The sequence below is a fragment of the Octodon degus genome, unplaced genomic scaffold (assembly GCF_000260255.1).
Source record: "Octodon degus isolate 3935 unplaced genomic scaffold, OctDeg1.0 scaffold00046, whole genome shotgun sequence".
Lineage (NCBI taxonomy): Eukaryota > Metazoa > Chordata > Mammalia > Rodentia > Octodontidae > Octodon > Octodon degus.
In genome coordinates, this window is record NW_004524622.1 from 12,976,170 (window position 1) to 12,986,358 (window position 10,189).

Genomic DNA, 10,189 nt, shown 5'->3' on the forward strand with positions numbered 1-10,189 from the left:
CTTTGTCTGAGTGACTGTTACGACTTTTTTACCCAGTTTACGGGTTTTCTTTTTACTTTGTTGGTGATTTCTTTTGATGTGCAAAAACTTTTCAGCAAAATGAGATCCCAGATGTTGATTCTTTGATGTACTTCCCACGCAGTTTGGTTTTTGTTCATGAACTCCCTATGTCTTCAAGAAATCTGCCTACTTTCTCTTCCAGTAGATTTAGTGTTTCTGTTGTAACATCTAGACCTTTAATCCATCTTCTTTCTTTCTTTCTTTCTTTCTTTCTTTCTTTCTTTCTTTCTTATTTGACATATTTGGTTGCTATAAGGTCTCACTATATAACTCGGACTCACAGTGATCCTCCCGTGTTCACCCTCCTCAGCACTGGGATCACAGATGGATACTGCTACACTTAGACTCTGTGGCAGGTTCAGCCTGCCCTAGAGGAAGGGCAGGCATGGCATGTGGTACTGGGGATGGAACTGTGGTCCCTTCTAGCAGTATTTGGTGGGGTTTTTTGTTTGTTTGTTTTTGTTTTTTGTGGAACTGGGGATTGAACTCAGACCCTTGCGCTTGCCAGGGAAGCGCTTATTCTACTGAGCCATCTCCCTGGCCCCTCTAGCACTATTTGTTAAAGAAGCTATGTTTCTTCCAGTGAACCTGTTTGGCTCTTTTGTTGAAGATAAGATAACTGAGTATGTTTATAGTTGTGTCTGTATCTTCTAATCTGTTCCATTGATCCTCAGATCTATTTTTTGCCAGCATCATGCTGATTTGATCACAGTAGCTTTGTAGTATAATTTCAAGTCAGGGATTGTGATGCCTCCTGCGTTGGCTTGGTTGAGCAGGATTGTCTTTGCTACTCGATATCTTTTCTGTTTCTAAATGAGTTTTAGGAATGTTTTCTCTACAGTCAATGTGTTGTTTGACATGCAGTTAGATTAAATAACTTGAAAATTCTCTTAAATATGACTTGTTTCACCTAATAAAATGAGAGAGATAAGGATAAGCTGACAGTGAATGTAGATGGAAAGAAGAGAAATGACAAAGGAAACTGGTACAATCTGGTCTTCCCCTAGTTCTGACATATTCAACAGCTGGGAGACAAATCAAGGGCTACTTAAACATGAAGACCTTCAAGTTAATTTTATGTATTGACCCAATAAATGTACATTAACTAAGTTACCAGTACTCGAGGCCTGAGGCTCCCTTTTAGAGTACCATAAAAAGAAAAGGACAGCAACAAAATACCTGTTCCAAGCTTTAATATACCTCATGAGTCTCAAAAAATTTTGTTTCAGATTGCAAATTCAGCTTCTCTGTTTAGAAGTGTTGTTTCCCATGTAACAATTAAACACTTTTTAGCTCACATTGAATCACTTCTTATATTATGTCCTTCGGGTTCTCCTATTAAATTGAATAAATGTTGTCTCTGGTCTGACTTGAAACCTTAATATATTTTAGCATCTGGACTCAAAGGTAAGCACACCAATCTGGAAGCAATCACTGTGGCACTGTGGCTGTTTAAGCAGCTGCATTCAATTTCATCCCCATCCTTCAACTGTTGCAGGGAGCTGGTTACAGAAGTCAATCAAAGGGCTGATTTGACCCATTTAATCACTGCCTTGAACAGGCCCATTTTAAAATCACAGCACATATCTGTGTCATTTAGTAAATTTGCCTTCAGTGCTGTTCCCAATTACAAATGATGTATTACAGTTCCCACGAGGTGCCATTATTTGTGTACTTTAAGAATTCAGACATGTTTTAAAGGATCTCCTTTACTTGAAGGTCTTTGTTGTGCTTGGTGGCTAGATGAATGTTTATATTCATACAAACACACACAGATGGTCCCTTACACTAGTTCAGTTTACTTAGAGAGGCGTGGTTTATAATGATTCAGAGGTAAACTCATCGACCACTCTGTTTACTGCTTTCAAATTGCATAAGATATTCAACACTTGTTTATGCCTTCACACATGTGGAGAAAAATACAAATGGAGACATACACAATGCTGTGCATCTCAACATTGTTTTGGTGGGTTGGGGCTGCACATGACTTTCTATTCCATTACCAGTGAGGTAAAATGTGAAGGATGTGGGCTATGGGCCTCTAAGCAGCAGCTAGGATGGGTATACTCAAGACAACATGAATTTTGTGAGTAAATTAATGAATTTTTATAAATACATGCAAATGAAAAGGAGAAATCTGTGAATGCACCAGCGATGACATCAATAACGTGCTATCAATGAGGATGATAAGGGCCATGATTGCTTCTGAGGTCAAACTTCCAAAAGAATTCGCCAAGTTAAAATAGAGAAAACCTCATGTCTGCTTGAGTGTTGAGAAATTTCTTGTAAAATGCAGCTGTATAAAATCATATTAATCTTCTCGGTTCTGATAGTAAGAAGTTTAGAATTTAAATGTTTTTGAAAAATTACAGAAGTCCATGAAATTTTAAAAGGTTTAGTACAAAGTACCCAGAAAAAATAATGTGTTTTCCAATTGTTAAGTCTTTGCTAGTTAAGTAAGATGAAGTAGCTAGAGGTCTTTTCTGCCTGTCTTTGAAATAAATATTCAAAATTTAAAGATAACCTCTCCCCAGTCCTATTCTGATGGCAAGGGGCTGGGAAAATAGAGCTAGGACTCTAAGTGTAAGTCTTGCTTATTTATTTGAAAATTTAAGGCCCAATTTGCCCCATTATAATAAAGTACAAGCCAAGTACCAGGCAAGGGCAACTTGGCCAAGGCTTTAGCTATTGTAGATTTTCAGTTTATTTCTGCAGCAAACATATCAATATACTAATGGACACTTAGTTCTGGAGACACTTCCCTCCTACAGGAAATATAATAGAAATGAGGGGCCCAGCACAATTATTAGTCCTATTTTCCTGTTACCTCCAAATTTAAGCAGGCTAGTCATCCTAATGTTCCTAGTCCTCTTTTGAGCATCTGATGTTAAAGTACACTTAAAACAAATGAATGAAAAGTTAGATGTTTTTGCCATTTTCCAATAGAAAATTATGGATTAGGAATAAGTGTGGATGTATGGAGGAAGGGTCCATGGCGGGCAGATTGCCGTGGGAGCTCGGCCTCTTCTTGCCGATTACTGAGTTTCTTTGTGCTGTCACTCAGCTAACATCATTTCATGGAAGCAGCTCTTACTGGTCACCACTTTCTGGAATCAGAACTCAAAAGCAGTAAGAAAACTAAATTTTAGTGAGGGATGAGCAGTGATCCTGGGTCTTTTTGTCCCCTTTGCTGCTTCTATGCCCTTTCAAATCATAAATCTTTTAGACCTCTTCCTGCAGAGCCTCTTGAAGAACAGAAATATCTCTGGTTTTGCCAGAGTTTCAAACTGAAAGAGAAAAACAGCTGTGTTTGGATTTCATTATATACCCCAAGATTATGGGATATAATATAGTAAACTACGTATGAGCTCATCCAGGAAAGCTTTGGAAATGGAAATCCCAGGTGCAGTTGGAAGCCGGACAGTCTGTGCCCATGTGGTTCACTGAGATAGGAACAGAAAGCAAAATGGCCATTGATCTTATATTTTTCTTAGCGAGGAGTTTTGTTACCACAAAAGTGATAGTTCCTGCTAACTAGGAACTTTAACTACAAAATGATAGAGAAGATCCAAGAACATTCAGCATCCACAAGTTGGATTTTCTGTTTTATTTTGTTTTGTTTTAAGAGTACAAAATAAAGGGCTGGCAAGATATCTCAGTGGTCTAAAGCGCCTGCTTAAACAAGCTTAGACAAGAACAGAGGACTGTGGTTTGATCCCTGGCACGACATGCCACGCCAGCCCCACCCTCGGGGCAGGCTTAGCTGGGGGAAAAAAAAATACAAAGTAAAGGCCGACAAGATAGCTCAGCAGACTACATGCGTGCTTAGGCAAGCTCAGGGACCAGGGTTCATCCCTGGCACCACCATGCCGTGTAGGCCCCACCATCCTGGCCCACTGAGCCGGCCACTGAGACTGGTCATGGTGACACATACCTGAAATCCCAGTGCTGGGGAGGCTGAAAACAGGAGAATCACTACAAGTACCCAACACATTAAAAAATAAAATAAAATAAATACAAAATAGTGATTAAAAAATACAGCACTGAAAATGACGCAAGGTTTCACCAAACAAAGTAATAGGAATTCAACCATGGTTGCTGTATTACATGACGCTATCTTCAGATTAGTTGTTCAGATTACCAGATACAAATGTGCATGATTCACTTAAAGAAAAAATAAAACAAAACAATAACAAAGAATTTATAATAAATTCAAAAGAGGAAAAAAGAAAAAAGCCAGAGTAAAAAAAAAAAAAGTTTAAGCATTAGCTATTCTTTTCAAAAGACCAGCAGAAATAGACAATACAATGATCCAAACTATCCTGCATGTTTCCTTACTAAACTGTACTAGTATCTAAGACTGCAATGAATGGCTAAAAACCTTGCATAGTTTTTAGTGCTATATTTTTTATCACTGTTTTGTATTTATTTTATTTTATTTTTTAATGTGTTTGGTACTCGTAGTGATTCTCCTGTTTTCAGCCTCCCCAGCACTGGGATTACAGGTATGTGCCACCATGACCAGTCTCGGTGGCCGGCTCAGTGGGCCAGGATGGTGGGGCCTACACGGCATGGTGGTGCCAGGGATGAACGCTGGTTCCTGAGCTTGCTTAAGCATGCATGTAGTCTGCTGAACTATCTTGCCGGCCCTTATTTTGTATTCTTTTTTTTTTTTTTTTTTTTTTTTTGCCCAGCTAAGCCTGCCCCAAGGGTGGGGCTGGCATGGCATGTGGTGCCAGGGATTAGCTAAAAATCCTAGTAGCACTGTAAAGCACATCTACAGACTTCAGGTGGATACCTGACACAGAATGTGCTTAATGGTCCTTCCTTCAGAGAGATGCCGGGTGGAAGTGGGCATTGAGGAAAAGGGATGCTCTGTGTTTCTCTTGATTGGCTACAGAGTATCGTAACCCAACTGGGAAACAGTCACTAAAGAAAAGTCAGCACATCAAGATGTTAGACTTTCTTCTTCCTTTTTTCTGGAGGCAGAATATAGAATATTGGAGCAAAGAGGAAAGAAGATAGTTGGAGGATGGTGGAAACTTCAAATATGTGAGCATTTACCTCCACTGAGACCCAGTACAAGGTAGAAGTCCAAGGCAGTCAGCATTTCTGGGCAACCCACAACCAGTTAGGTCAGGTGGTTGGAAATCACAGAACCAAGGACCCCTTGGCCAATGAGACAACTTTAAGTCACATGTTCCATGCTTCCTTAGAGGTTGGGGGAGGGTCTAAGCCCATGGCCCCGGTCAGCAGGAATATCCCAGGTATTAGCACATATTTTTTGCTTCTTCCTTTTTCCTATCTTAGTTGTACCCTTTTTCTGGCTTGTTCTTCCTAGAATCACCTCCCAAATAGACTTTGAACCCAACTTCAGCTGGACTCAGGCTCTGGGCATGCCATTTAAACTTCTGGTCCTGCTTTCCTCCTATCCACGTAAGCCACAGAAGTTGGCCTTTTCTTTTCCTCTTCAAAGTCTGTCTTTATGCATAGACACGTAATAGATTGTCTGCAGTAACTACTGGGCTCCTTGAAAGAGATTCAAAGGAGGACCCAGCAGTTTATAAGACAAACCAATACTTCTTTAAGTATTTTTTTAAACATTCTTTCCTTCGACAATTGTCTCTGTCAACTGCACTGAAATTCTTCTCACTGAGAACTCCACACTCCGAGGCTCTCAGAACTTTCCTGCATTAGGCCACCTCCCTATCCTCCTTCCCCTTTGTAAATATCTTCTTTCTTCAAGCAGTCCTCTCTCCACTTCTCAAAAGTGAAACATTTAAACCGTACTTTGACCTTTCAAAATCCTCAGCTATTTCTATCTATTATCTCGTATTCTTCTCGGAGTTCAGGACCAAGCGTGTACCCTCAGGATTTTTTTAGAAAAATGAGAAAGGGGAAAATGTCAAGTGATTAAATATTGAATTCCTGATGGCTGGAAGAGAGAAGGATGGGATGGCCAAATGTACATCTGGGTAAAATTTTATTCCTGTCAAACAAAATATGGGTAATAGTATTTAATTGATAATATTATTAAGATTCTTATATGAAAATATCTGTGAAAGGAACCTGGAATAACCAGCAGCAACCTATGCTGTGTAAATTCCCTTTCACCTCAGAAGGTATAGAATTACCAGTATCCACAAAGTTCAAAGCATCAACCTCTGAGTTTTGTACTAGACCAGTACAGTGCCTCTTCCCTTGTGGTTTTTAAAGCCACAGTAATCAGCATTAGATGTTTCCTTGAGCATGATATGATACCTATTTCATAATTTTAGGTTTTTCTTCTAGATAGTGTCTACATTATTTCATTTATTAGACCAGCAAATTAAAACAGATAAATAGTTGACTTTTTTTTTTTTTAATTCATTTGGTACTGGATCTCACTACGCAGCTCAGACTTATAGTGATCTTCCTGTCTCAGCCTCCCCAGGGCTGGGATTACAGGCATGTGCCAGAGTCTGTGGCTGGCTCAGCGCTCCCAGGAGGCGGGGCCGGCATGGCAGGTGGCGCCAGAGATGGAACCATGGTCCCTGCACTTGCCTAACCAGGTGCTTAGTCTGCTGAGCTATCTCACCAGCCCCGTAGTTGAGATTTTGAAAGTCATTTGTCATAGGAATTGATCTATGTTATTTTTAAAGCTGACCAGTAAAATTTGCCAAATACAAATTTAAAGATGAGGTCAGTTACAAGCAACTATTTAAAACTTTTATTTTATTATTAAGAGAAGAATAAAAATGCCAATAAAACAATGTTTCAAAATAGGTTAGTGGGAGAGGTACAGTAATTAATACATTGTGTATTGTTGTCTTCATGGTAGTTATTTAAAGTATAATATATAGCATGGTGTCTTGTCCAAACAATACCAGCATAAATGTTTCTTTTTCAATGAACTAAGAGAAACTAGCTGTTTCACTATCTTGGGTAGTATGATCGCTTCGGCAGCACATATACTAAAGTTGGAACGATACAGAGAAGAGTAGCATGGCCCTCGCACAAGGATGACACACAAATGCGTGAAGTATCTTGTGGATAAATACTGTTTTTCTTTCACTCTTTTTTCCTTTTCCCTTTTCCCCATCACCATCTTTTTCTTTGAACAGTTTCCTCCCAATTCCCAATATCTGTTGTACATTTTGAGTCTCATTTCCCCGTTCACTTTCTCAGACGAGTGAGATAATACCATGTTTACACACATGGGTCTGATTCCTTTCACTTCAAACTTCCAGACAAGTGTGGGAGCTGCCTTCTCTGCTCTCGTGAAAGGTTTCTGTCCAAATGATTGATTCATCTGCTCATGAAGTCAGTCAGTCACATCTTATACTATTTTTCTGCACTGCCAAACAGAAGCAGTCTATCCATACCATTGATTTGTTTTTATTACTTAGAAAACTGGAGAAAAGGCATTGCTTTAGCCAGTTGCAAGGCTCATGGTCCATCATCACATTTCAGTGGAAGAGGTGTGGTAGCCATCTGGCTAGCTTCCACGGGTAGTGCTCACTTCAGCAGCACATATGCTAGTTTCCACGAGTAAATTTTTAAAATGTATAAACCTGTAAGACAGTTTATATGTCCAAATATAATGCCATCTCATTTTTCAATAATGCAGTATCCCTTGCATGTAGTAAATTCCTTGTACATATCCCCTGTTGTGGCAAGTTGCCTTTTGTTTTACTAGTTCCAAATAACTCATAATTATTATAGCTTGTGAAAGATACCTAGCGGTGCTCTTCAACCAAGTGTTGATTGATTCCTTTAACTATGTGGTTAGTTTTAAGTGAATCATCCAGACCCACATAGGCTGTCTGGTGCAGAGCACTGACAGCGACTTATTCCTCTAGGCACTGTCAAGTGTCTGCACATTTGCCATGTTCGAAAAATTATTTGATGAAATCTAGATGCTCTTCCTTATCTACATCTTTTATGGCCTTAATGAAACTAGGCCAATTCTCAGGCTTTTTTTCCAAAGTGAAAACTTAACTTTGTTTTACTTTTAGTGACTAATTGTCCTTGAAAAAGTCAGGAAACCTTTCATGTACTTAGTATATATGCGCTTTTCCGTAAGTAGTGTGTACTTCAAAGAAAATTTTTAAAAACAACAAGCATTTTCTCTTGCATTTTCTCAGAGGGCAGAACAAACCATCAGTCTGAAAAGACAGAGTAGATTTGATCTTTCCCAGATAATCTGCTTTGATTTGGGGGAAAAACTTTAACTCTCTAACCACTAACAGGAGAGCCAAATAGACAAAGGTGAATAATTTAAATATACAATCAATTTATCTTCAGATTTTGAACTGTTCAGATTTTAAAAACAGTATTTTCAACAAAGAATTTTATGTTAATTTTGGAATTTTATGTTAATTTTCTGTATAAATTAAATTTGGAATTTTAGATTTTAGAATATGCTCCTTGGGGGAGGAGGGGTCTCCTGTGATAGTGTCTCTGGTGATATAATTTAGAACTTGTGTCTATTTTGACAAAATGCCATATGTTTCACTAACATTCACATAGGTTCAATCCATTTCAGATTAAGAAGAGAGACATACACTGTTAAATAATTCAAGTTACCCATTTGCTTGGAGTTTTGCATCAGTGTTCAAGACGCCATTTTTCTTAGGTATCCAAAGTCATCTTTTATTTGCTGAGAACTTCCCTAGTACACAACATCATTTTGGATGTTTTTAAGACTTCATTTAATTCTCGTGGCAACCCTGTAATATGGAAATGTATCCCCATTAAACAGATAAGAAAATTAAAGCTATTAAGATGGACTCATTCATCTAGAAATCTGACTCCAAACTTTTCTTTGAGGGGAGTTGACCCTCAGAAACAGTCTTCTAGAAAGTGTTTCTCCTGGGAAATGCAGAATGCAGAGGCCTGTATGTCATCTCACTAATGCGCCATGCTGTAGTCATACATAAGTAGATGGAGAGTCAGCCCAGCAGGGACAGATAGAGGCGGCTGGGCTGGGAGGTTACACTCAGATGGGGAGAACTTCTCCAGTTCTTCCTTTTGGGGATGAGAAGTAGGTAAACAACATTCAGTTCGTTGAATTTTTCTTTCCCCTGAGTCAGACATGATCTTGATTACCTAAACACAGGGAAGTTTAGTAATCTTTTGTTACTGTTCAAAATGTTGATAAGAGGGAATAAACTACAGGGCCCTTTTGTCCTATGATCTTGACCTTGGGATTTCTGAAGAATGTACTAATATTTCTCTGTCACAAGCCTTGCTAGAACTGAACAGAGAAAAATTGAATTCTGTAAACAGAGTTCAGAAAAGCACACTTCAGTTCCAGGAAGGGACTCACATTGCTCTGCACTCTACATGGGTGGAATTGGCAGATGCAGAGCCTCCGGGAAGCCCCTGAATAGCTTGGAGACCCGACGTTGTACAAACGCGTAGTTGCTGTTGTCTAAAAGAATGGATGTTTGGGTCTTTGGGTGACATTTGTGAGAGAAAACCGTTTATTAAAGATTGAGCTGTATATTTGTCAAAACCAGACACCAAAAATGGTAACACCAACCAGTAGAATTCCCTATCAAGGAAAAGAGAAGGAAAAAATCAAAATTTTAGGATAATATACATTTTATTCTTTGTACCTTTCTCCTTTAAAACAGAAACAAACTGAGAAGTGAAATACTGTGACTGCTTAGTTGTGTAAAGAACAATCTTGGCTCTCTCCTTAAACCTTGGAACTGTAGCCATGAAAGCTACTTACACTTCAAATATCATTCTGTGTTAATTCGTTTATCTAACCGCTTTTGTCTAGTGAGTCTTTTTTCTTCCAATATTCTATATTAAGTTTGAATTGAGCAATGACAAGACCTTCTTTGGAAAGGTCAGCCTTCAGAGGCTTTTAATTTCCCTCTGGATTCCACAGCTAACCCCTACACTTGATCTTAGCCAAAAGGCCAAGAAGCGATCCACAACTAACTCCTGAGTAGCTCCATTAAAGCAGAGGCCAGGAAGTGTTTCCAGGCCAGGATCCTGGTTTCCAAATCCTAATTCCAGGGCTTTCATTCCACCAAAAGTTTACTTGGTTTGTGAATCCAAGATTACATATTAAACTAAGGCCTATAGTAATTCTCCTGAAATGTTATTCAAGGAGAGCTTTCTTTCTTTTTTT

General features: G+C 38.9%; 1 pseudogene; it reads left to right on the top strand.

The window, feature by feature from the left end:
* The first annotated feature begins 6,989 nt into the window (after positions 1 to 6,989).
* Positions 6,990 to 7,107, top strand: LOC111817021 (annotated as a pseudogene).
* The last annotated feature ends 3,082 nt before the right edge of the window (positions 7,108 to 10,189 follow it).